General features: G+C 39.3%; 1 long non-coding RNA gene across 1 annotated transcript; it reads right to left on the bottom strand.

Moving 5' to 3' along the window:
• On the bottom strand, positions 459 to 22125 carry LOC109839720. Its single transcript, XR_002246713.1, has 3 exons — positions 22057 to 22125; positions 611 to 721; positions 459 to 470 (listed from the first exon to the last, which is right to left on the bottom strand). It is a non-coding gene; the product is annotated as an uncharacterized LOC109839720 (long non-coding RNA).

The raw sequence follows: 24586 nt of genomic DNA, 5'->3' as shown, positions 1-24586 counted from the left end.
ATTGAAAAGCTATACATTGGTTTCCATTACTTATATAAATAAGCAGTATAGTTAATAATGCAAAAGTGAATTATAACTTTACTACAGACAAACAATTGAATACAATTACCAGAATATCCATTAAAAAAATCCTGGTAAAACCCAATGTACTGAGTCAATAGGCATCACTCTTTAGGATAAAGAAGAGAGTAAGTACTTTTGGTGCCAACTGGATAAAATCAGGCAAATCAACAGTAGCATGAATGAGAAAGAATAAAAATAGCCATGTAAAACACTCTCTTGCTTCAAAAGAGCATCTCTCCAAGAAGGTTCCAAATAGAAAGAATAGTCTAGATCCAAATCTTTAAGAGTTGTATTCTCATCTATTTCAATATTTTTTGAAGAACGCCAAGTGATGACCCTTTCAAGTCAAACCTTCTATGGATCCTCAGTTCTGTACAAAACATGATTCCTATTATGACGAACCTGAACTGCAATGGAGAATTCATAAGATCTGATTATCATATAGGAGTCTATATAAAAGCTCCAAAACAAGTAGAACAAATTATAAACAAGTGCACAGAATAATTGAATTAAGGATATATTGAATAGAAAAATAACTGGGCATTACCTTTTGACCACTAGAGGGTATCACTCTGTGCAAACCAAAGAATTTAGTTATAAGTGTATTCTCATATGTGCGCACATGATGGTGATAGTTTGGAAGCATCCACAAAAGCACCTACATATTTAAACTAAGTTACACTCTGCTGGCTGCTAATTAAAAAAATTATCAATAAAATCATGAGCATGCTTTGAGCCATATATTGTTTAGAGAAATGAATTGATTGGCTATGAAATGTGCAGAAACAAAAAATTAATCAGAGTTTATAGTCCTTGTTAAGCATAGAAGCACAGAAAATATATATTATTATAGTTCTAGGAGTGTCTTTTGTACTGCAAGCTCCACATGGCACCTTGGAGTGTTGTGCGCAGCGGAAATTTCGGCAGAGTTTCTGGTGCACAATAATAGAGAAAGATCCTAATAAGAATTCTCGTCTCACCAAGGAGATAAGAATCTGAAGCGAATATATCAACAAAGTGAGATATCGGCTCTTCCTCTCATCAGTTCTAGGACTGACTTGTCGAGGGATCCTAAAACTATTACAATGGCCACAAACACAAACAAACCAATTTTACGTGGTTCGGCAAACTGCTTACGTCCACGGGGCAAGGAGGGGGAAGATCTACTATTAGAGGGAGAGAATACAATTAGGGTTTACAATCTCACAATCTAAACCCTCTCACAAACTCTCAAATCCCTCACACAAAATCTCTCTCAAAAGCACAGCCGCCAAATAAGATTTTTCTCCTCTGCACGAAGCCTTGTACTTTCTACAATTTTCTCTTCTTTTACACGCAGTGCAAGCTTCTGCCTCTGCACAAAACTTCTGCAGCCGCCTTTTTTCTCTTTCTCCGCTCCCCTGTTACTTGCACACTTTTCCTTGCACAAATTCCGAAATCCTAGAACTAGGCTTTTATAGGGTAAATCTCGGGTGGGCCTCTTTGTCCGCTGAACTAAACAAAGTCCCCACAAGTTCACATGCTCACACGTTCTCATCAATTCTCGTACATTCACAATTCCATGGCCCCCACTTGGAAAAAACCTTCACTTCTTCACGTGGTTTCCCTTCCCGCGTGGCCCCCACTAGTCACGTGTTCACAATTCTCCATCTCGGCGAAGTTTTCTCAAAACTGAGCCGACACCAACTAAACCAAATGTCTCACTTGCTGCATCTAGTACGAAGTGAAACAATTCACGATAACGGACTCAATCCACAACAAGTCGAGAACCCAAATGAGAATACGAACACTCTCCAAATGTTGGTATCAACTCACCAAATCGATCTCACCCCCATCAAATAATCCAACCCGGCTGCATCATAAAGACTGCCTACGTATCCTCTTGCCCAAGGAATCAAGCCGAATGTAGTTCACCCAAATGGCCGCGAACGACCTCAATCCAAAAGAAGAGTTTGTAACCCTTCTCCAATATTATCAATTCTGCGGCTGATAGCACCTCCAATGGCCTCAAACACCTCCACCTGAGGTGAACCAATTGCCATATCCAAACTACGTCTACCAACTGCATTCGAATCAAAATCCAACTCATCATCTGCATCCAAAACCAATTGATCCCGAAGCTGTGTCACCTCAGCTAGAATCCCAAATAATGCTGTCACGCCCCGCTTTCCAAAATACACGAGAACCGGAACGTGAACAAGCCCGCGACGTATTAGATTGAGAAGAAATATACACTATCATTTTTTTTTCTTTTTTTCTTTTCTTCTCAATCCATACGCTAAGCGTCTAGAAATAAATACAATACGAAGTCACAGGTCCCCGGTCACACATAGCAAGAATATAAAGACAACCCAAAATAAAAATAGACATATCATCAATGGTAAATCATCCCAGACATAAAATATGGGTCAAACATACCCTTATTACAACAACAGTTCAACTAGGAATAAAATACATAGTCCATAATAAAAGTACTGATAAAATAACTAAATTCATTATCAACTAAAGAAATACTGTAAAAGAGCTCTAGTGCTCATCAACTACTACAGAAAGAAAAAGTCTAAGCTTCAGATTGTTCTTCTGATCCATCTGGAAGACCTTACTGCTGCAAATCCTCTGGCTCCTGTATTATCCCGAACTGAGGCTGTCCGTCTTCTAAATCTGACGTACACCAGAGAAAAACAGGTGTACGTCAGTGTGTGCAACACACGGCAAGATCCCACAGAAATAGGAACGATCGAACGACCAAAGCAAAACAGTGATAATAATAATAATAGCTTGCAAAAGAAATTACTAATAATCTAAATGTAATCTATCACTGAAATAAAATCATCAGAAGAATCTAAGAAAACCATCCAAGTGTCAAGATCACGCAGCTAGTCATCAGGGTAATCATCCAAGTATCCAAATCACACAACTAGATGGAATTAATACTTAAATACCTATAACTTGAGATGTAGTACGTCGAACGAAATAATCCAAACAAGGAAACCCTCATATATATACCTTATGTCTCAAATTATAGATAATTAATTATTAATCTCGATCTATGTATGAACAGAAATACAACTAATCTACATCTCATAAAACCAACAAAGTTGTTTGCGTCAAAAGTTGGTTTTGTCATGGAATTCATTATATCTTCGGTCGATTACAATAAATTCAAAAGAAATAGTCTTTTTATAAGACTTCTTTTACACAACAAAAGGAAAATTACAACTCTTGAGAAACAAACGCAGGACCATTGTTTGGATCGCTGCTTGCGTGGGATCTTTGCCTGTGCCGGGAGCGCTTTGACTCGTGGACCACCAAATCACAGATTCTGATTGAACCGTGAGGGGTTTAATGATTCTTCCTTCGTTTATCGAAGTAAGAATTTGAAGCGAATATCTTATCGATGTAAGATGTTCACTCTTCCAAAGATCAAGTCTGAGCTTAGATCTCTAGGACTCGCTAGAAGCTTCTTGAGGATGTTTGTGAAGAAGGAAGACTCTCTCTCTTGCTCTAATTCACCAAAACTCAAGGCTCTCTGCTCTAATCTCTCTGGAAAATGCTCAGCCCTTGTCAATGATGTCCATAGGGGGGTATTTATAGCCTCCTTGGACAATAACTGAAAAAAATAGCCGATCAACGACTATCCCTTTGACCGCGACATCCCGGACTGCAGCGGCTATTGGCGCGGCAGCATGGACTGCAGCGGCTATTGGCGCGGCAGCATGAACTGCAGCGGCCACAGGGGCAGTTACCAGCACGTTCCATCGTGCTTGAAACTGTCCTCCCACGACTTTTAACCACCTTTTTCGTGGTTTAACTGCTTGTACACGTCAGCACACGTTCTATTTCTGATACGCCGCCACGTAGACTTCACATAATCATCACATAACTACCTCGTAACCGCTGTAGCATCCCCTATAGTAGCCGCGGCACCATGGATTGCCGCGCCCAAGCCGCGGCACTATGAACTGCCGCGTCTTAGCCGCGGCACTATGAGCTGCCGCGCTGTAGCCGCGGCACCATGAGCTGCCGCGCCCACACGCTGTAGTTTGCATTGTTCTGTGAATTCACATTGTTTTATGTTGATTCACAGATCCTTTTGCTTCCTTTGGGCTTGTATGATCTCCCATGACTTAGATACTGATGTTTATCACCTTCTCTTTGTCTTGAGTGATATTTGGATGTCTGTAAGCATTTTTGACGTCTACAATGGGGAGGATGAGTATAAACACGATTATGAGAAGTAGCACCAGAAAGAAAGCTAGATGGAGTGATATTAATAGCATGAGTAGCAGTGAGAATGGTCTCAACCCAGAAATGATGAGGAACAGAGTAAGAAATGAGCATGAATCGAGTGGTATCAAGAATATGACGATGTTTGCATTCAGCAATACCATTTTTCTCATGAGTGTAGGGACACGACTGTTGAAAGATAGTCCCATAAGAGGAGATGATAGAGCACATGGTAGAGGATATATATTCTTTGGCACAGTCAGAATGAAAAACTTTAATACATACTTACCATTGAGTGAAGATTATCGCAGTGAAGGTTTGATAAGCAGCAAGCACGTTAGAATGATTTTTGAGTAGGTAGACACATGTATAACGAGAAAAAACATCGATAAAACTAACATAATATAAGTAGCCAGATGAAGAAGTCAGAGGAGCTGGCCCCAGATATCAGAATGGATCAAATCAAATAAGAAAGTAGAAACAGATGTACTGGTTGGAAACGGTAGAGCAATGAATTTAGCCAATTTACAACCAGTACACGACTCAATATGAGAACAAGAGGATACGAGACCAAGTACTCCGGATTGGATAAGACTTTTTAGCCTTTGATGATACATATGACCAAGTCGTCTATGCCACAAATCTGCGGAAAGCAAGATAGAGGATTTTGGATTTACAGAAGCAACAAGAGAACGTTAACGTATGGACTCTGGAAGGTGAAGATATTCCAAAAAATATAGTTTGTGCCTCTTTCGACCGGCCCTAACAGTCTTGCCCGCCTGTGGATCCTGTACAATACATGTATAGAAGAAAATGAGACAAGTAGGCCATCTATACATAAGGAGTTAATAGAAATTAAATTCAAACACAACTGAGGAGCCACATAGATGGGGCCAAGAGTTAGACGACCAGATGTGTCAGTTAGTGGGATGATAGAGCCATATTGAGTGATAAACAAAGTTTGTCCCGCAGCCATGTAGATAGGGGAAGAGAAGAGGAAGTAAAGACAGAAGATAAGAGGGAGACATTACGAGTCATATGAAAGAAATAACCAGAATTAAAAATCCAGAGATCATTCATACTAGAGACCGAAAGGTTGGTTGAAGAACTAACAATAATCATACCAGAGAGTTATGCAGTAGATGTAGAGGCTCTATACTGAAGAACATCAATTTGATGGTTATCGAATATCAGAGAGTTGTACAGCAGATGGAGATATGGTATGCTGAAGAGCCGTAATTTGACTGCTAATATTTGTAATAGCTTGAAGAGCCTCAATTTGATGGCGAATATCAGATAGTTTTGTAGCAGATGGAGAGGTGGTATGCCGAAGAACCACAATTTGACGGCTAATATCTGCAATAGCTTAAATGGTAGGGTCTAAAGTGGTAGATGACATAACATTGATCGGTAATCCTGGTGCACTAGAGGATCGAGACTGAGGGGATCACTGACTACAGCCAGTTCTCGAGGAACGTAACTCATGACGAAGCTGAGAACATGTCTCAAAGCGATGTCCCTCCTTCTTGCAATAGGTGCAAAGAGCTTAGACCGAGCCTGAGAAGTAAGTACCAGTGAAGATGCCATAATAACAACAATTCAAAGTTCAAGATAATAATCCTTGAACGAAACCTAAATGTTTAAAGAAGAACCCAAAGGTTAATGTAGAAACCCGAAGGTTAAAATGACTATTAAATCTGAAAAAAAAGAAGCAACCAGCGAACAAGGTGGCCCGAAGATCGATCGGATCTGATGCTCACGCTAGAGAGCTACAACGGATTAATACCAATGTTGAGACGTCTAGATGGATTGAAACGGCGATGTCGTAACTAACTGTGAAACGACAATACCGTTTGTTTGAGACCGAGAGACGACTTGAAATGGCGATGCCGTTAATTTAAGACCGAGAGACAGTATTGAAACGAAGATGTCGTAAATTTGATACCAAGAGATGGTCTTGAAACAGTGATGCCGTAAATTTGTGATCGAGAAACGATCTTGAATACGAGAACGCGAAACACGTTAAGATGTCACAAAGCAGTAATGCAAAAAATCTAGCAAAGGAACGCAAAAAAGGCGTTTAAAGGGCTGCAAAGCAGCAATGCCAAGATTTGGCTAAAGAACGCAGAAGCGTTAAAATTTTTTATTGAAATGGAAATAATAACCCTAGCTCTGATACCATGTTAAAGTAAGAGAGATAGAGTCTTAAGTAAATTTTTCTTAAGTTGATATTGAGTGTGCACGTATATTTATACAAGTAGAGGAGGGTGAGATATGTTCTCACAACCAATGTGGGACTAAAAACCCACTACTAACACCTATTATCAACAATCTCTATAATTAAGAGAGTTTTCTTATAATCTTCCCAAGTTAAGGGCCTATTTACTCTTTTGCAAACCTGTTACATGAGTTCTATATGCCACCAAATAAATGAGGCCAACTCCGCCAGGGGCCCACATAATTTTCCAGATTAAAAATCCTCATAAATCCTCATCTGGATCCGCTTTCAAAGATTATCTCGAATATTCTTGTCCGCAAACCTTTTTATTAACTACTAAAATTACGGAAATCTTATCCATTAATTCCTCTAATTCTCTAAACCTTCTCCGCTCTCGCCACCTATTAACACTTAACCCCCAACTCTTCAACCGCTAGTTACTTACTAATTACATTCTTAATAACTAATTAGAATCGTCCGTTGGATCGTAATCGGACGGCCAGAATTAAAAGCTAACCGCTATCACAATCACGTCCCTATGAACTAAAGTGGCGTCCATTTCAAAAAGGAAGTTTATCCTGAACCCAAAGCTTTTCTTGATTTATTTCTAAGCACATCCACTTTCAAAGCCATTCTTAATACCTGTACTCAATTGTTTCTAAATAGATAAACATTATTACTTATGCATCTATTACAACGATTTAGACATTAGTAACAAATTTGCAAGGGATGTTGGAGAAATAAGCGCCAAAAGCTATTTGACAGAAGATGAAATCTAGACCTCTTATAAATTCTTTATTGACTCAGTCAATGTGATATAATAGATCATAACATATCAAAATTGAGTTTGCGGAGAAAAACCCTTTTAAAAATTTAACAAGAAGAGCCGTACGATCCAACCGTCCGACACGTGTCAGGATCCTAAGGGAGGGATCGGTGGACGGTAAGAAACGGTCTCGGTGGGATGGAGACCGGGCATAGGCGGTAGACGTGGCGGGGGTTTTACGGGCTAGACCGGTTGCCGGGGTCAAATGGTATAAGAGTTGGGGTTTAAGCAAAAGAAGTGGTTCAGGGTTTTGGCGATCTAAGAACAGAGAAAATAGAAAAAAAATCAAATAAAAAATAATAAAAATCAGAAAAAAATCGGGAATTTTCTTTAAGATCTGTAGAAAATAGGGAAGGATTGGATGAAGAGAATTCTGTGGTCCGATCGTGATCAGGAGGTCGGTCGGGTGAAATTCGCGGGGTTTTGTACATCGGAGTTCGTCGGAGGGCGATTTTATCAAGGCGATCTATCATCGGCTTGAACTTCGACGAATTTGGCGCGGAATTGTTCTTGAGTTGTTCGATCGGAGGTGAGCGATTCCGATTCGTGTTGTTTTTGGGTTTTGAGCGCCAAGTTTTGATTGTGTTTGTTCTTTGATTCCGAATTTTCTGTGGATCTCGTTTGATGATTTCGAATTGGACTTTGTTTGAGAATTTCGACGAATTTGGCACGGTTTTGTTTCTCAATTGTTCGATAGGAGGTGAGTGCGTCCATTTCTGAGGTTTTCTGATGTTTTCGGTGTTCGATTAAGGAATTTAATCTCTCGTTTGTTGATTTCTAATTGAATTTCGCTTGGGGAATTATGTGATATATGGGGATTCTTTTGACGTCTTATTTCTGATATTTTTTGTGTTCATTTTTTGGTTGATCGATTGAAAATGTTGTTTTTTTTTTGTTTTGTTTGCCTTTTAGACAATCGAGATCCGATTATATAATTGAAACTCGATGAGGTTTTGGAGATTTCTTTAGAATTCAGTTGCCTTCTCTTCATTTCAGATTAGAAAGCATCTTACTTGAACTGTACGGAACTTATCAAGGTCCACTTAGTTAATGATTTTGTTGTTACAAGCTTCAATTTTCTATAATATTCTTAATAAATGAATTTAAAATAAAAAGTCCTCCTATGGTCCTTTTGAGGCCGCATTGTTTTTGCAAAGATTTGAGGTTCAAGGAGTATTTTTGATTGATAATTCCTTGTTTATTTCGCTGGTTGAAGTGCTTTCATGCTCCTTGTAATCTCAGTTCATTGAATGCCTTCCTTTATTGTACCCACATTTTTGGAATTTGGTAAATGCTTGAAAGTTTTGATGCTCTCATGTAGTCTAATTGTTTTATCGTATCTAGCTTTACGGTCTTTGGATTTAAACTTCATACTTTACCCTGATTACGTTTTAAATCATGCACTTCTAAAATTATTCATACACCCAAAACACCCAACCTGATTTATTTGTCAACCAAGACTCCATATTATAGCATTTCAACTAATATAATAGAAGTTAAACAAATGTTATAGCAAATTATAGCAATTTACCATACATTGTAGCATACTAATGCACAAATTTTGCGTTTTAAAATTAATCAGCTTGTGTATTTTGGGTGTATGAAAGATTTCAGAATTTTGCGGGTTTAAAAATAAATCAGGGTAAAGAATTGGCTTTAAAAAAGAAACCCTTAGCTTGATTGATGGCTTTTTTTAGGCCAGATGATTCACCTGTTGAATGATTTTGAATTTGTCCTTAGTTTCATTTTAGGATGCTAAATTCTTCCAAATGTAGAGCCATTTGGCTAATAACACATTTTTTTTCAGTGTAGATGGAACTCTGAAGGATTGCCATTCACATAACTATTGTTGACCTTCTTGTTGTCATGAATTACTGAGATATGGTGTTGCATAAGAGGTTGGACTACGGAAATAATGGGTACCAGGTTCCACCAATACCCCAAGTTCCTAAATCAGCTAAGGTATAATCTTTTCTAACATAATTTGGTATTTCATTTAACGTTCAACGTAATGTAAACTGGAACCATCAAAGAATAGGCTTCGACTCCTTCTTCTGCTCCGTCTACAAGGCACTCCTGCTGAGGATCTTCCGGCTCCTGGCGATCTCCTAGCTGAACCTGTTCTTCTCCTAATTCTGACGTACACCAGAGAAAACAGGTGTACGTCAGGTGCATGGCGCACGGCAAGACCCGACCCCATAAAGAAAATAGAACGAATGGAAATCCAATGCGAAAAACGATACGATAACAGAAACAACAAAAGAACGTACAATTGAAATCCACAAATCAACATGAAAACACTACTAAATCATGATAACATAAAGCATCCAGAATCGATCAGGTAACGAGATCATGTAGCTAGCGATCAAACTAATCATCCAAAAAACAAGGTCATACACTAGATAAAATTAATACTTAAAAATCTACAACTCGAGACGTAGTACGTCGAGCGAAATAATCCAAACAAGGAAACCCTCATGTATATACCATATGTCTCGAATTGTAAATAATTAAATATTAATTCCGATCTATGTATGAAAAGAACAACACTGGTCTACATCTCAACAAAACAAACAAGGTCCACCATAAAGCACGCAAGCATATTATTCTTGTTTTACATGTTATTTGAATTGGGGAAGAATATTTTGATGTATATAATCGGGTCCCCGTAAAGTCGTCCGGGGGCCGCCTTCAAGTCAAGTATTGGCCCTCTGGCCCATATATATAATACTCACGATATCACGATAATAGGAAAGCGCTGTGCCCGTTTATATACATGCTATATTATCCGTCCAATTCCCCTTTATAACCCCATGTTTGTCATATTAATTAAGCAACTGTACAAAAAAATATTATGCACTAGCCACGGAGTTACCGTGGAACGACTTCTGCAAAAACTATGAAAATAACCGTGATCCATAACACGTCCGATCAAGAGTGCATCGTCTAGTCAATGCTATAATAATAATAATCAAGGAAACCTCATACCGGGATATCGATATCAAGGGTACAGCCATGCCTTGAAAGCACGCTTATAAATCATACTTTTAACAGGAGTCGTCTTCATGTACAGTCTCTCCTATTGGATAACAACTAGGTGATAAAACAACATGTTCCATACAATCATTCATCAACAAATCACACGCATGTAATAACATATCACAGTTTAATCTAGGCATGAAATTCATAACAGATCTAAAATTCTAATAAATGACCAATAAAATGGAATTCCACACGTACGACAAATATAAGAATAGATAATTCATAAATTCATTTTCCAAAATAAACTCCTTTTAAATAATTCTAAAAATATTTTTTTAATATTCTTTTTAATATTCTCTCTTTCAAAATATAAAATGGAAATCCACACGTACGACAAATATAAGAATAGATAATTCATAAATTCATTTTCCAAAATAAACTCCTTTTAAATAATTCTAAAAATTATTTTTTTAATATTCTTTTTAATATTCTCTCTTTCAAAATAATTTCTTTTCTCATTATAATTAATCTAAAATAAATCCTTTTAATTTATTTCTCATAAATTATTCAAGAATAACCTTTTAAATATATTATTATTATTATATATTATTCCATATGAACAGTAACTGTTTTTTTTTAATTATTCTAATTTTCTTTTTCGATAACAACTCTTAAAATTTATTTAGCTTCCAAAATGCAAGCTTGTCATTTTATATTCATCATTTCACAAGTAATCTACCACAATAATACTTAACAACATTCATCATCATCCCACGCATAATATCATAATCTAAACAACATATATAATAAATAACATATATAGAAATTGCTATCTCCTGGTCTCTTGTTTGTTGGTAGAGATGAACCCGATGATGGAGAGGAAGAATTTTATATTCTATCTCCTGGTCTCTTGTTTGTTGGTAGAGATGAACCCGATGATGGAGAGGAAGAATTTTATATTCTATCTCCTGGTCTCTTGTTTGTTGGTAGAGATGAACCCGATAATGGAGAGGAAGAATTTTATATTCTGTCTCCTGGTCTCTTGTTTGTTGGTAGAGATGAACCCGATGATGGAGAGGAAGAATTTTATATTCTATCTCCTGGTCTCTTGTTTGTTGGTAGAGATGAACCCGATGATGGAGAGGAAGAATTTTATATTCTATCTCCTGGTCTCTTGTTTGTTGGTAGAGATGAACCCGATGATGGAGAGGAAGAATTTTATATTCTATCTCCTGGTCTCTTGTTTGTTGGTAGAGATGAACCCGATGATGGAGAGGAAGAATTTTATATTCTATCTCCTGGTCTCTTGTTTGTTGGTAGAGATGAACCCGATGATGGAGAGGAAGAATTTTATATTCTATCTCCTGGTCTCTTGTTTGTTGGTAGAGATAAACCCGATGATGGAGAGGAAGAATTTTATATTCTATCTCCTGGTCTCTTGTTTGTTGGTAGAGATGAACCCGGAATCGGAGAGGAAGAATTTTATATTCTATCTCCTGGTACAAAGGAAATTTAAATTGGGATTTCTATTCAGAGAATCTGAATAAGGTTTGATCAATTGAGATTGGAAGCAATCTTAACTTTTATAGTTTTGATTGCACAAATCGAAGCTGGACCTCTCGTTCATGGAAGGAATCGAAAGGGGATTTTGGTTTTGGTCCTAACTGTAGTAAGGTTTGACCAAGTTGGAGTTTTGAGACGATCCTAACTGTTTAAAGGTTTGATCGTTCAATTTGTGGACCTCTCGTTCATGGAACGAATCGAGAGGGGATTTTGGCTTTGGTCCTAACTGTTTAAAGGTTTGACCAAGATGGGAATTTGAGACGATCCTAACTGTTTAAAGGTTTGATCGTTCAATTTGTGGACCTCTCGTTCATGGAACGAATCGAGAGGGGATTTTGGCTTTGGTCCTAACTGTTTAAAGGTTTGACCAAGATGGGGATTTGAGACGATCCTAACTGTTTAAAGGTTTGATCGTTCAATTTGTGGACCTCTCGTTCATGGAACGAATCGAGAGGGGATTTTGGCTTTGGTCCTAACTGTTTAAAGGTTTGACCAAAGGAGGGTTTGAGAGGGAAGATTGATCCAACGAAGTGATCGAATCTCATCTCAGCAAATGAATATTCGGAAATCACCGTGGGGATGTAGTGTTTAACACTTTGTTTGTAATGATCGGGTTATTCCTAAGAAAATTACATATAGCATTCTTTCGGGAACTTCCGTTACATGAACCATCCACCCCCAGCTTTTTCTTGTGAAACTGAGTTTATCATTATGTTTAGCTATATGATCGGGTTATCCTTAAAAGTACCATGCATGGCATTCTTCAGGAACTTCCCGTGAAAGAAAGGAAATAGTTTAGACTCATATACCTGTTGGAGTATTAAGGAGCAGTTTATACTCGTATACTTTTCGGAGTGAGGGGAAACAGTTTATACTCGTGTACCCAATGGAGTTTTATGGTCGTCTTTACTCGACTTCTTTCGTCGTTATGACGCCGGAGTCAATTAGGGCTTGGATCTTGTTTTTGAGTCCAAAGCAAATCTCAGTGGGATGAAGAACCCTTCTGTGGTACGCACAGTAATTTGGATCCATAATCATTTTAGCACCATCCTGATCTTTAATAGGTGGTAGCTCGATTTTGTCATTAGCGAGGAGGTATTCCAAGATGGCTGGAGCTTCATCATCTTCGAAAGAATATTCCTTTTGAAACCTCGGATCGAGAGTCGCATTCTCAATGATTGCAGATGTCATTGGTTGGCCTCTCTCAGCTTTCTTTCTTTTAAGAAAGTGCTCAGCTTGTTCACCCCGAGATTTTAACTCCTTCCAAGTTGTGGATGGCACGACCCCCAGAGCTTCCAGGACATCGATGGAGAGGTTATTGTGGCATGTTTGCAGGATGAACTCCTCTGTAATAGGATCTCTGCAATTCATCGCCATGTTACGGAAACGCTTGACAAAATTGTCGACTGACTCTCCGTCTTTTTGCTTCTCATCCAAAAGAGTTCCGATTGACACTTCGGTGTCATCATCGAAGAAGTTGCTGAGGAACAAACTTTCCATGTCATCCCAGCAATTGATGCTCCCTGGCTTGAGCCGTCGGTACCAATCGAAGGCGGGCCCACGAAGGGTGCCAACGAATGACCGGATCATTAAGGCCTCGTTTCCAGAGATTATGCCCAAATGAGACTTGAAATAAATCAAGTGTTGAATCGGCGAACTCTTCCCTTCAAACGGTGTGAAGTTAATCAGATTGAATTTGGTCGGGTATGGTATTGAATCCCATTCCCTCGGATAAGGACATGGAATACCCGTCTTCTTAACTTCTTGAGCCGTCATCAAAGCATTGATTTTGTCTTCAAGTTTTTGCATTTTCCCGTCATCGTCTTCATTTCTTTCTGAATGATGTCGAGTAAAGATAATTGGACCACCCCCAGTGAGAGGTGCTATTGAACCACCCCCAATATCGTTATTGGGAGGATCCGTTAAACCACCCCCAGCGTTATTGTCATTGGGAGGTGTATCAGCCATAATGACTTCATCCACCTCTGGATCACTGTCCTCTACAACATTCCGAGTGTGGTGGCTGGATTCAAGTCGCTGATTGGACTCAGGAGGTTGAGGCTGTTGAGTTAACAGTTCTCTCATTTGTTGGATAGCCAACTTCATTTCTGTCTTCACTTCAGCTCTAATTTCTTCACGTTGTTTGGCTAGAGCTTCCTGAAGTATTTGAGTGAACTGATCAGCAGTGATTGTGAATACTTCTCTGATTTGTCCTGTGCTAGACATTGTATCATCAGAAGCGATTGCAGAATAAGTGTCCGAGAATTCATCCTCCGAGGACATTCCTTCTTGCATTCTCTTGTAGTCTCTGCGTCTGATAGCTCCTAATTGGAGTCGAGACATCCTTTGAGCAATTCTTGGATTGACTTTTCCTTTCGGGGAAAAGTCGGGATTTGAGTCACTTGAATGCTGTTTAGACTTTCTTCTATCAGCTACGTTGATGGTGACTTCAGGGAATTCATCATTTTGGGCAGCTGATTTTCTTTTGCGGAAATGTCTCAGCTTAGGCTTTGATAATGCAGAGACTTTTCGTGGGATGATTTCTCGTTTGAAACAGTCACATTCTGATAATGCTGTTTTGACGAGTCGTGCACAGGAACAACGAGAGTTTATCTCTCGAATAACTCTCTTTCGAAAATTATTCACAACCTCAACTTGATAATACGATTCATCGGTATGATTGCCAAAAAATCGTATCGTCTGTTGGTATGATCTCCCAGGTATGACGATATCATTTGGTGAATGCGTCTTCTTCTGGGAGTATAAAACCTTGTTGGCATTCTCAGGACAATTTATTTTTGTCTTTAAGCGATCCAAGGTTATGTCGGGAGTCGCACGTTTAGAACCACCCCCTTGTGGGTATGGAGTCTTAACGGGCTCCGAATGCTGATTTTGCATAAGTCCAGACTTCAGAATCCAAACTTGGCGGAGTTTTGGTGATTCTTTGGTCACCGTTTCCTTCCTCCTTTCTCGTCTTTGTTGTAAGAGAGCACGGGCATGAACAACGTTTGCACGACGTTTTTGTATACGTTCTTGGAGGGTCGAACGAGCCCTTTTGATGAGTGTCCATTCCTCCGTTGTGAATTGTGCAGAAACGTGAGTAGTTCGTCGTTGCGTTGAACGAACCACTTGTTGTTTCCTCGACTCTAAGTCCGCATAATAACGAACTCCGTCGGTTTGTTCAAATGCCTTAGCTATTTGACGAGCAAGACGCTGACGCTGTCTCTGACGAGCTCTTTTCGTCAATGTCGTCGGGCTTTGATTCGATGACTCTTCAATTAGATAAGAGCCATTTTGAGCAGAGGTGTTGCGAGTGAAATTCTCAGCAACAATCAAGCGAGAGTCTTCATTTTGTGCCTTCTTTGGCATGCAACTCTTCCTCAATTGTGAGATCCTCTTGTACTTGCGAGATAATGAAGATCTTGAAGAGGATGATGAGAGATATTCCTCAAACTTGGTCTGGTCGAATTCGTATTCGACCATGGATTCAACTGGAATCTTGATCGGCTGCGACACGACGGTCTCGGCAGCGAGACCGTTGGCTCCCACTGTGGTCGCCAGCTTGTTTGCGTCAAAAGTTGGTTTCGTTGTGGAATTCATTATATCTTCGGTCGATTACAATAAATTCAAAAGAAATAGTCTTTTTATAAGACTTCTTTTACACAACAAAAGGAAAATTACAACTCTTGAGAAACAAACGCAGGACCGTTGTTTGGATCGCTGCTTGCGTGGGATCTTTGCCTGTGCCGGGAGCGCTTTGACTCGTGGACCACCAAATCACAGATTCTGATTGAACCGTGAGGGGTTTAATGATTCTTCCTTCGTTTATCGAAGTAAGAATTTGAAGCGAATATCTTATCGATGTAAGATGTTCACTCTTCCAAAGATCAAGTCTGAGCTTAGATCTCTAGGACTCGCTAGAAGCTTCTTGAGGATGTTTGTGAAGAAGGAAGACTCTCTCTCTTGCTCTAATTCACCAAAACTCAAGGCTCTCTGCTCTAATCTCTCTGGAAAATGCTCAGCCCCCCGTCAATGATGTCCATAGGGGGGTATTTATAGCCTCCTTGGACAATAACTGAAGAAATAGCCGATCAACGACTATCCCTTTGACCGCGACATCCCGGACTGCAGCGGCTATTGGCGCGGCAGCATGAACTGCAGCGGCCACAGGAGCAGTTACCAGCACGTTCCATCGTGCTTGAAACTGTCCTCCCACGACTTTTAACCACCTTTTTCGTGGTTTAACTGCTTGTCCACGTCAGCACACGTGGTTTAACTGCTTGTACACGTCAGCACACGTTCTATTTCTGATACGCCGCCACGTAGACTTCACATAATCATCACATAACTACCTCGTAACCGCTGTAGCATCCCCTATAGTAGCCGCGGCACCATGGATTGCCGCGCCCAAGCCGCGGCACTATGAACTGCCGCGTCTTAGCCGCGGCACTATGAGCTGCCGCGCTGTAGCCGCGGCACCATGAGCTGCCGCGCCCACACGCTGTAGTTTGCATTGTTCTGTGAATTCACATTGTTTTGTGTTGATTCACATATCCTTTTGCTTCCTTTGGGCTTGTATGATCTCCCATGACTTAGATACTGATGTTTATCACCTTCTCTTTGTCTTGAGTGATATTTGGATGTCTGTAAGCATTTTTGACGTCTACAAAAGTCCACCATAAAACACGCAAGCATATTATTCTTGTTTTACATGTTATTTGAATTGGGGAAGAATATTTTTATATATATAATCGGGTCCCCGTAAAGTCATCCGGGGGCCGCCTTCAAGTCAGGTTTGGCTCTCCGGCCCAAGTATATATATCTCATAATATCAAGAAAGCGCATATGCCCGTTTATATAAATGTTATATTATTCGTCCAATTCCCCTTTATATCCCCATATTTGTCAGTTTAATTAAATAACTGTACATGAAATATCGTGCACTAACCACAGAGTAACCGTGGAACGACTTCTGCAAAAACTATGAAAATAACCGTGATCCATAACACGTCCGATCAAGAGTGCATCGTCTAGTCAATGCTATAATAATAATAATAATCAAGGAAACCTCATACCGGGATATCGATATCAAGGGTACAGCCATGCCTTGAAAGCACGCTTATAAATCATACTTTTAACAGGAGTCGTCTTCATGTACAGTCTCTCCTATTGGATAACAACTAGGTGATAAAACAATAAGCTTCCACACAGCTATTCATGTCAACCAATCCCACGCATTGTAATAACATATCCACAGTTTAATCTAGGCATGAAATTCATAACAGATCTAAAATTCTAATAAATGACCATAAAATGGAAATCCACACGTACGACAAATATAAAGAATAGATAATTCATAAATTCATTTTCCAAAATAAACTCCTTTTAAATAATTCTAAAAATATTTTTTAATAAATTCTTTTTAATATTCTCTCTTTCAAAATAATTTCTTTTCTCATTATAATTAATCTAAAATAAATCCTTTTAATTTATTTCTCATAAATTATTCAAGAATAACCTTTTAAATATCATTATTATTATTATATATATTCCATATGAACAGTAACTGTTTTTTTTTAATTATTCTAATTTTCTTTTTCGATAACAACTCTTAAAATTTATTTAGCTTCCAAAATGCAAGCTTGTCATTTTATATTCATCATTTCACAAGTAATCTACCACAATAATACTTAACAACATTCATCATCATCCCACGCATAATATCATAATCTAAACAACATATATAATAAATAACATATATAGAAATTGTAATGGTGATGAGGTGATGCGGGATCTTGCCTACGATGTAAGGGGGCTGTTTGCGTGGCCGAGGGGAGGACGAGGGTTGGCGGATCTCAGGCTTGCCGGCGACAGGGAGACGAGTGGGGCGGCGAAGGGGATGGTCGGAGAAGGTGGCGGAGCGGTGATGGAGGTCGGACAGCGGCGTTGGGCGAGGCTGTGGGATCTCGGCGGGGAGAGAGGGGGACGGCGCGGAGGCGAGCAGGCGAGGGTGGGGCGTCGAGCTGGTAGAGGGAGAGCGGCGAGTGGGGTGCTGCACGCTCGGATGGCGACACGGGTCTCAGGCGGCGCGGTCTCGGAGGCAGAGGCTGTGGCGGCTCGGCGGAGGGAGAGGGACCTGCAGGCAGGCGGCGGGTATGGGTTGTCGGGTGTGGGTGCTTGAGGAAGAAGAAGATGGTTTTCTTTTGGGATGAGGTGAACTGATGGAGAGAGAGAGAGGGATAGAGGAGATTTGCACGTGATTGTTGGGGAGAGAAAATCAAGGGAGTGAATAGGAAATAGTTAAAAGGTGATTAGGGAATTGATTGAGAAATAAATTAGGAAAAAATATGGAAGGAATTCAAATTCAAATGAGAAAAAATAAAAGAGGGAAAATTCAAAAATTTCACGTAATATTCTGAATTATATTAATAATTAATAATCAACCAAAAATCTTTTTTTTATTAATATTTATATACTACTGTACTATACTCAAGTTTACATCAATAATAACAAGGTCATTAATAATATTAATCACCAAATGATTATATATAAAAATCACTAAACTGTAAATTAATATTTAGCAGAATTAAAATACAAGACTATATATTTTATTATTTATTTATTTTGAAAACTCAGAAAATTTCAGAAATTAGGAAAAGTATTAATAAAATATAATGTAATATTTTAAATACTAGAAAAATTTATTTAAATACGTATCAAAATTTACGGTTGTTACAATGCAGTATGATCTGGAGTAATCTTCACCCAATGTGGAGTAGCATCCATCTCCACCCGCTGCGATACATCTAAAGTCTGTCCAAAACTCTCCACCAGCTGAGAGTCAATTGGCTTCCTCATCGAAGCCTCATCCAAAGTAACACAATCAAACCTATCTTCTAATAGAGTTTTACCTCCAATCACAGCAGTTGACAACTCTTTAATAGGATGACTCAAATATATCGAAGCCTCAGTCCAGAACCTCTTATGCAAACCATTGCTCGACCACAAACATCGATCCTCCTCCAGCAAGTCACGCTTATCCAAATTTTTCACCCTATCTAGTTGTCCCAAGATTTCCTTTCCAACGAAGTGTCTCGAAATACCGTGAGCTCGGCTTCAATACAGAAACAGGTCCATCTTGTACCTCCCATCAAAATTAGAATGAAGTATCTTCACCTTTCTGTCCATCTTACACTTCTTCAAACTGTTAGAGATTACTAGGACTTTCTCTAATGGAGATTTGGTTGTAACCCAAACATGCCTAGAACAGCCACCAACAAAGGAAACCAAACGCCTATTACCTCCCAATGATGCCCCCTTGAAAGGCCCCCAAACATCCACGTGAACTCCTCCAGAACGACCCTTAGCACGGTGAATAGAGGTGCCAAACTTCACCTTGGTCTTCTTGCTCACATCAACATGTTCACTGGACTTCAAACTGCAGGTCTTCGCACCCTCTTTCAATCTATGCGAGGAATCAATAGTAGAATGGCTAAGCCCCAAATGCCGCAGTCTAGTCGAATCAATAGAAGTCGCCAGTTTTTCACCTGCCACTATACCTCCAGTCAAGTAATACAGGTTATTCCTCCTGACGCCCTTCATCACAATCCGTCAAGTAATACAGGTTATTCCTCCTGACGCCCTTCATCACAATCCGAGAGTCTTCCACAATCTTGAGAACCATGTCCTCAATTCGAACATTCAGACCCTCTCTAACCAAAGCTCCAATTGAGATCAAGTTTTTCCTCAAAGAAGGAACATATCTCACATCATTTAACTCCCTAACATTCCCGTCAAACATTTTTATGCGAATTCTTCCTATCCCAAGGATCTGGCATGCACGGTTATCAGCCATGTACACCACATCACTATCCACCAGCTTCTCAAAACTAGACAACAATTTCCTTCTAAGGCACACATGATAGGTCGCACTACTATCCAACATCCACTCAGATTCCTCTGAATAGCTCCATGTAGGACTGATAGAAAGCGAATAAATAGAAGAGTCAGAAATATTACCATCTGATACGATGTTTGCTTCTGATGATGGTTGCTTCCCTTTTTCCTTCTGCTTATTCTTCATTCATTCGTCGAGCTTTGGGCAGTCTTTCTTCTAATGACCAGTCTCCTTGCACCAAGCACACTGATCTTTTCCAATTGTAGGATGTCCTACTCTAGATTGTGACTTCCAATTCTTCCGGTTTGGACCCTTCCCTCTTGCAACCAACGTCTCCGCTACCGGCTTAACTGAAGCCTCCTTATCCTTCTTTCAAAGCTGATAATTCACAAGTGTAGCGGTGACCTCACTATACGAAAGTGTTGTCTTCCCATTAATAAGAGTAAGGACGAATGTCTCATATTCCTCGTCTGGCAAGGAACTCAACAACAGCAACGCCTTATCCTTATCTTCAATTATGACATCCACATTCGCCAAATCCGCAAGAAGCTTTGTGTAGGTGTTCATGTGATCTCTTGACATCCACATTCGCCAAATCCGCAAGAAGCTTTGTGTAGGTGTTCATGTGATCTCTAATTGAGGTTTTCTTCTTTAACTGAAAATGATAAAGTCTCCTCTTCAAATGCAAGCGGTTCTCAACACTCTTTGTCAGATACTTGCTTTCGAGAATCTCCCAAATCTTCTTCGCAGAAGTTTCATTCATCACATCATATTTTAGATCTTGAGTCAAACAAGACCTAATCAGACCACACGCTATTCGATTCATCTTCTTTCAAACCTTCTCTTCAATATCATCTGACTTGCCATCTAACTCTAAGGTATCCTCTAAATTTTACGCGTTCAACGTATCCAAAACCTCACATCTCCATAATCCAAAGTTATTTGTGCCATTAAACTTCTTCACATCTATCTTCATAGAGTGGATATTCAAACTCTGAATGGTCTTCGCGCCAGAAGCACCACCCTCGACACCCGAAGCACCTTCTTTCCCCGACATCTTTCTCAATGCACCAACGAACGAAGAATAGATCCAAAACTAAAAAGATAGAATCTTTTACCAAAAGATCCCACATTTATCACCAAACAAAGCCCTAGACGAGCTTTCAAATCGATCTACTCCTCCAAATAGCCCAAGCGTAGCCCGAGCTCTGATACCACTTGTTGTGCGCAGCGAAAATTTCGACAGAGTTTCTGGTGCATAATAATAGAGAAAGATCCTAATAAGAATTTCCGTCTCACCAAGGAGATAAGAATCTGAAGCGAATATCTCAACAAAGTGAGATATCGTCTCTTCCTCTCATCAGTTCTAGGACTGACTTGTTGAGGGATCCTAAAACTATTGCAATGACCACAAACACAAACAAACAAATTTTACATGGTTCGGCAAACTGCCTACGTCCACGGGGCAAGGAGGGGAAAGATCTACTATTAGAGGGAGAGAATACAACTAGGGTTTACAATCTCACAATCTAAACCCTCTCACAAACTCTCAAATCCCTCACACAAAATCTCTCTCAAAAGCACAGCCGCCAAATAAGATTTTTCTCCTCTGCACAAAGCTTTGTACTTTCTGCAATTTTCTCTTCTTTTGAACGCAGTCCAAGCTTCTGCCTCTGCACAAAAGTTCTGCAACCACCTTTTTTTCTCTTTCTCCGCTCCCCTGTTACTTGCACACTTTTCCTTGCACAAATTCCGAAACCCTAGAACTAGGCTTTTATAGGGTAAATCTCGGGTGGGCCTATTTGTCCGCTGAACTAAACAAAGTCCCCACAAGTTCACCTGCTCACACGTTCTCATCAATTCTTGTGCATTCACAATTCCGTGGCCCCCACTTGGAAAAAACCTTCACTTCTTCACGTGGTTTCCCTTCCCGCGTGGCCCCCACTAGTCACGTGTTCACATGGAGCTCCTATGCTTCTTTGCTTTCAGCTGGTTTTAGTTTCGCTGTGATATACATGGCACTTGGAAGTATCCTTTACCAATTGTTGGCAGGGACGTAGGCAGCAATCCCTATATAATTCATCTAGACTATAGTATCATAGAAATTTCAAGGATAATTATTTTGACTGAACAATACTTAGGAAAATTACACTCGAAGTAGGCCAACCAATATTAGATGCTTGTCTGTCATGGCTAGCATTAGATTAACACAAAAATTCTCATATTCACAATTGACTGAACTCAGCATATAAATATATCAAACTAAGAGAGACAAACTACCTTCACTTCAGATTTACGGAGGGTTTTAATCATGAACCGGTCATCTTGCGAAAGAAAAAAAACACTTCCACTCTTCCTAGGGGAAAAAAGCTCTCTTAAAGCCGCATTTGCACAAATGGATATCATATAGTCTGCAGCATCAATCTTGAATAATTCTCGTAAATTTATGCATCCAGTATGGGAGACTATCACAAATAGAAACTTTAAGATAAATTCATCTAACAAAGAAATAATAATAGGAGCTAGAGCTTCCAAAGGATAAACATTCAATAAACCGTAGCTCTTCCCCCAAGAAAAATTACAAATGTCCGAGTGAAAATGTCTTATTTATCTTACATCAATCAATATATAAGCAATGTTTTTATATAGCTCTTTGAGTTTAGCTAAGCATGAAGAAGCTAACTGACTATTGGCTAATACTATATTTACAACAATAAATATAGAAATTTGGTAATGATTGCAGAAAGTAAGCTGGTCGGGTAGTGAATAATAACAAACTCATGAATCGTTATGGACTACAAGATTTTCACATCAACATGTAGCCAAACAGCAGGAAATTAACATACACACATAAGACTACAGAAGAATGAGCTAAACTTGGCTCTCAGCAAAACAGCATTTACCAATGGACATCTCTAGATTAAATCTATTCATTTAAACATGGGTTTCCAGTCTTCCGACAAAAAAACTTTTAAAGAAGGACATGGGAACATGATATATGTATGTAACATATACATATTTTAACTGTTGATTGCACGCTTAGAGGTGCAACGTGCACTATTAGAACTTTTCGTTTACCAATTTGAGATATTGATATAGGAAAAAAAAGTGATTTGGATTATTGTGAAAGTAATATAATATTTTTAACCACTTCTTTCAATTCTTCCCCTATATATCCATTAATAGATGTTCTTCTTAAATCTTCCCAGTCGTTAAATACAGACCATCCTATTTTTCTTTTCCATATTGCATGAAAAGTGTCTGGATCATAGGATATGGGTGTTTGAGTGTCATGTGTTTTCCAAGCATCCAACATGGCAAAAATTTTGTAAGGTGAAGTGTCCTGATAACACTAATTTGAAGTGAGTTCCTTTACCTTATCTTCTCCAAGTTCCTCCACTAGCTAAAATTTGTTAAGGACTAAAATGAACATTGGAGAAGTATCTTGAAAAAACTAATCAATTTTGTAACTGTCAGGTACCAATTACTAGCCCCTTCTCCGCATATCAAGAATTGTTTTTCTGCACTTTATTTCCCCCTGCTACTTGAAGAACACTATACAGCTAAGTCCATGAGGCTTAAATTAGCATTACCAGTGAAAAACCACATGCTGAGGTGAAATACTTCATTTTTCTCTTTCTGTAATATAAAAGAAATCAATAAAGGAAACCATTTAGTCTTTTACTGTATATTTCAACAATTATGTGATAGTTTTTCATCGATTTCCCTCTTTTCAATGGAATCACTCATTGATGAGAAGCCAAAGCATTTTAGGCCTGTGTTCAGATTAGATTCTAAATCTCTAAGCATAGAAGAAAGCAGCCTACTCTTAGACACGGTATCAAGAAAATCCTGTCTAATAAAATTGTAGATTTTTCATTTACTTTGCTTTTTACAGTACAAAAACATGATGGAATCTTTCCTACCACTTGGGCAGTGAGTTGTATAACATGGCATAAATGAGTTGTTTTACCCAAAAATATTCTAAAGACATATAGATAATATCATTATACTACAAACCTGAAGACTATTGGACAATAATCTTTCCACTTAAAATCTTCTGAACGATGGGGAGGTGTTAGTTGGGAATCTGCTTTAGGAAAATCCATCCAAAAGCTAATTGAAATAGAATTATTCTAAAAGTCTATGCACAAACAACGTTCTAATTTCAACAAGATTATGAAAAAAAATTACCTGGATTTGAGGATTTACTTTGTCAAGTAATGGAAATAGAATTCTCAACCCCTTTAAAAGATCAACCGAGACAGCAAAACCCTAATTTTTAAAATTGAATAAAATTTTGGCAAATAGAGAAAAAAGAAAATTTGAAACTTTAAGGTTTAATGATAAAGTACAGACCTTTTTCACGGTGGACAGGTTCGAGGAGAGGCGACCTTGCAACAGAAGAGGAACCGATCGGAGGAGATGCGGCAGACGAGGTTGGATTACAAGAGACGCGTCGGGCGAGAGGGAGTCAGGGAGAGGCGTCAAACGTGAGGGGAGGCAATGGACGACGGCGAATTGAGGAGAGGTGGCAGACGAGGTTGGGATGGCCGGTGAACAAGCGGAGGTGTCAAACGAGGGGAAGTGAAGGAGAGGCAAAAGCGGACGGAGTGAGTCAAGGAGAGGAGGGAAACACGAGGTGGAGATCGTCGGAGGATGAGCGTGAGTGAATGAGAGGTGGCGGGTTTTGCTCCATCGAGGAGAGGTGGCGGACGAAAAAGAGATCAACACGAGAAAAACCCTATGGTGTGTTTGGGAGTTTACTTAGGGTGTGTTTGGATTTCAATGGGGTTAGGGCCTGTTTGTT

The sequence above is a fragment of the Asparagus officinalis genome, chromosome 4 (assembly GCF_001876935.1).
Source record: "Asparagus officinalis chromosome 4, Aspof.V1, whole genome shotgun sequence".
NCBI classification, from domain to species: Eukaryota; Viridiplantae; Streptophyta; class Magnoliopsida; order Asparagales; family Asparagaceae; genus Asparagus; species Asparagus officinalis.
Note: the sequence above shows the minus strand (reverse complement) of the source record. Positions and strands in the feature narration are given on the sequence as shown.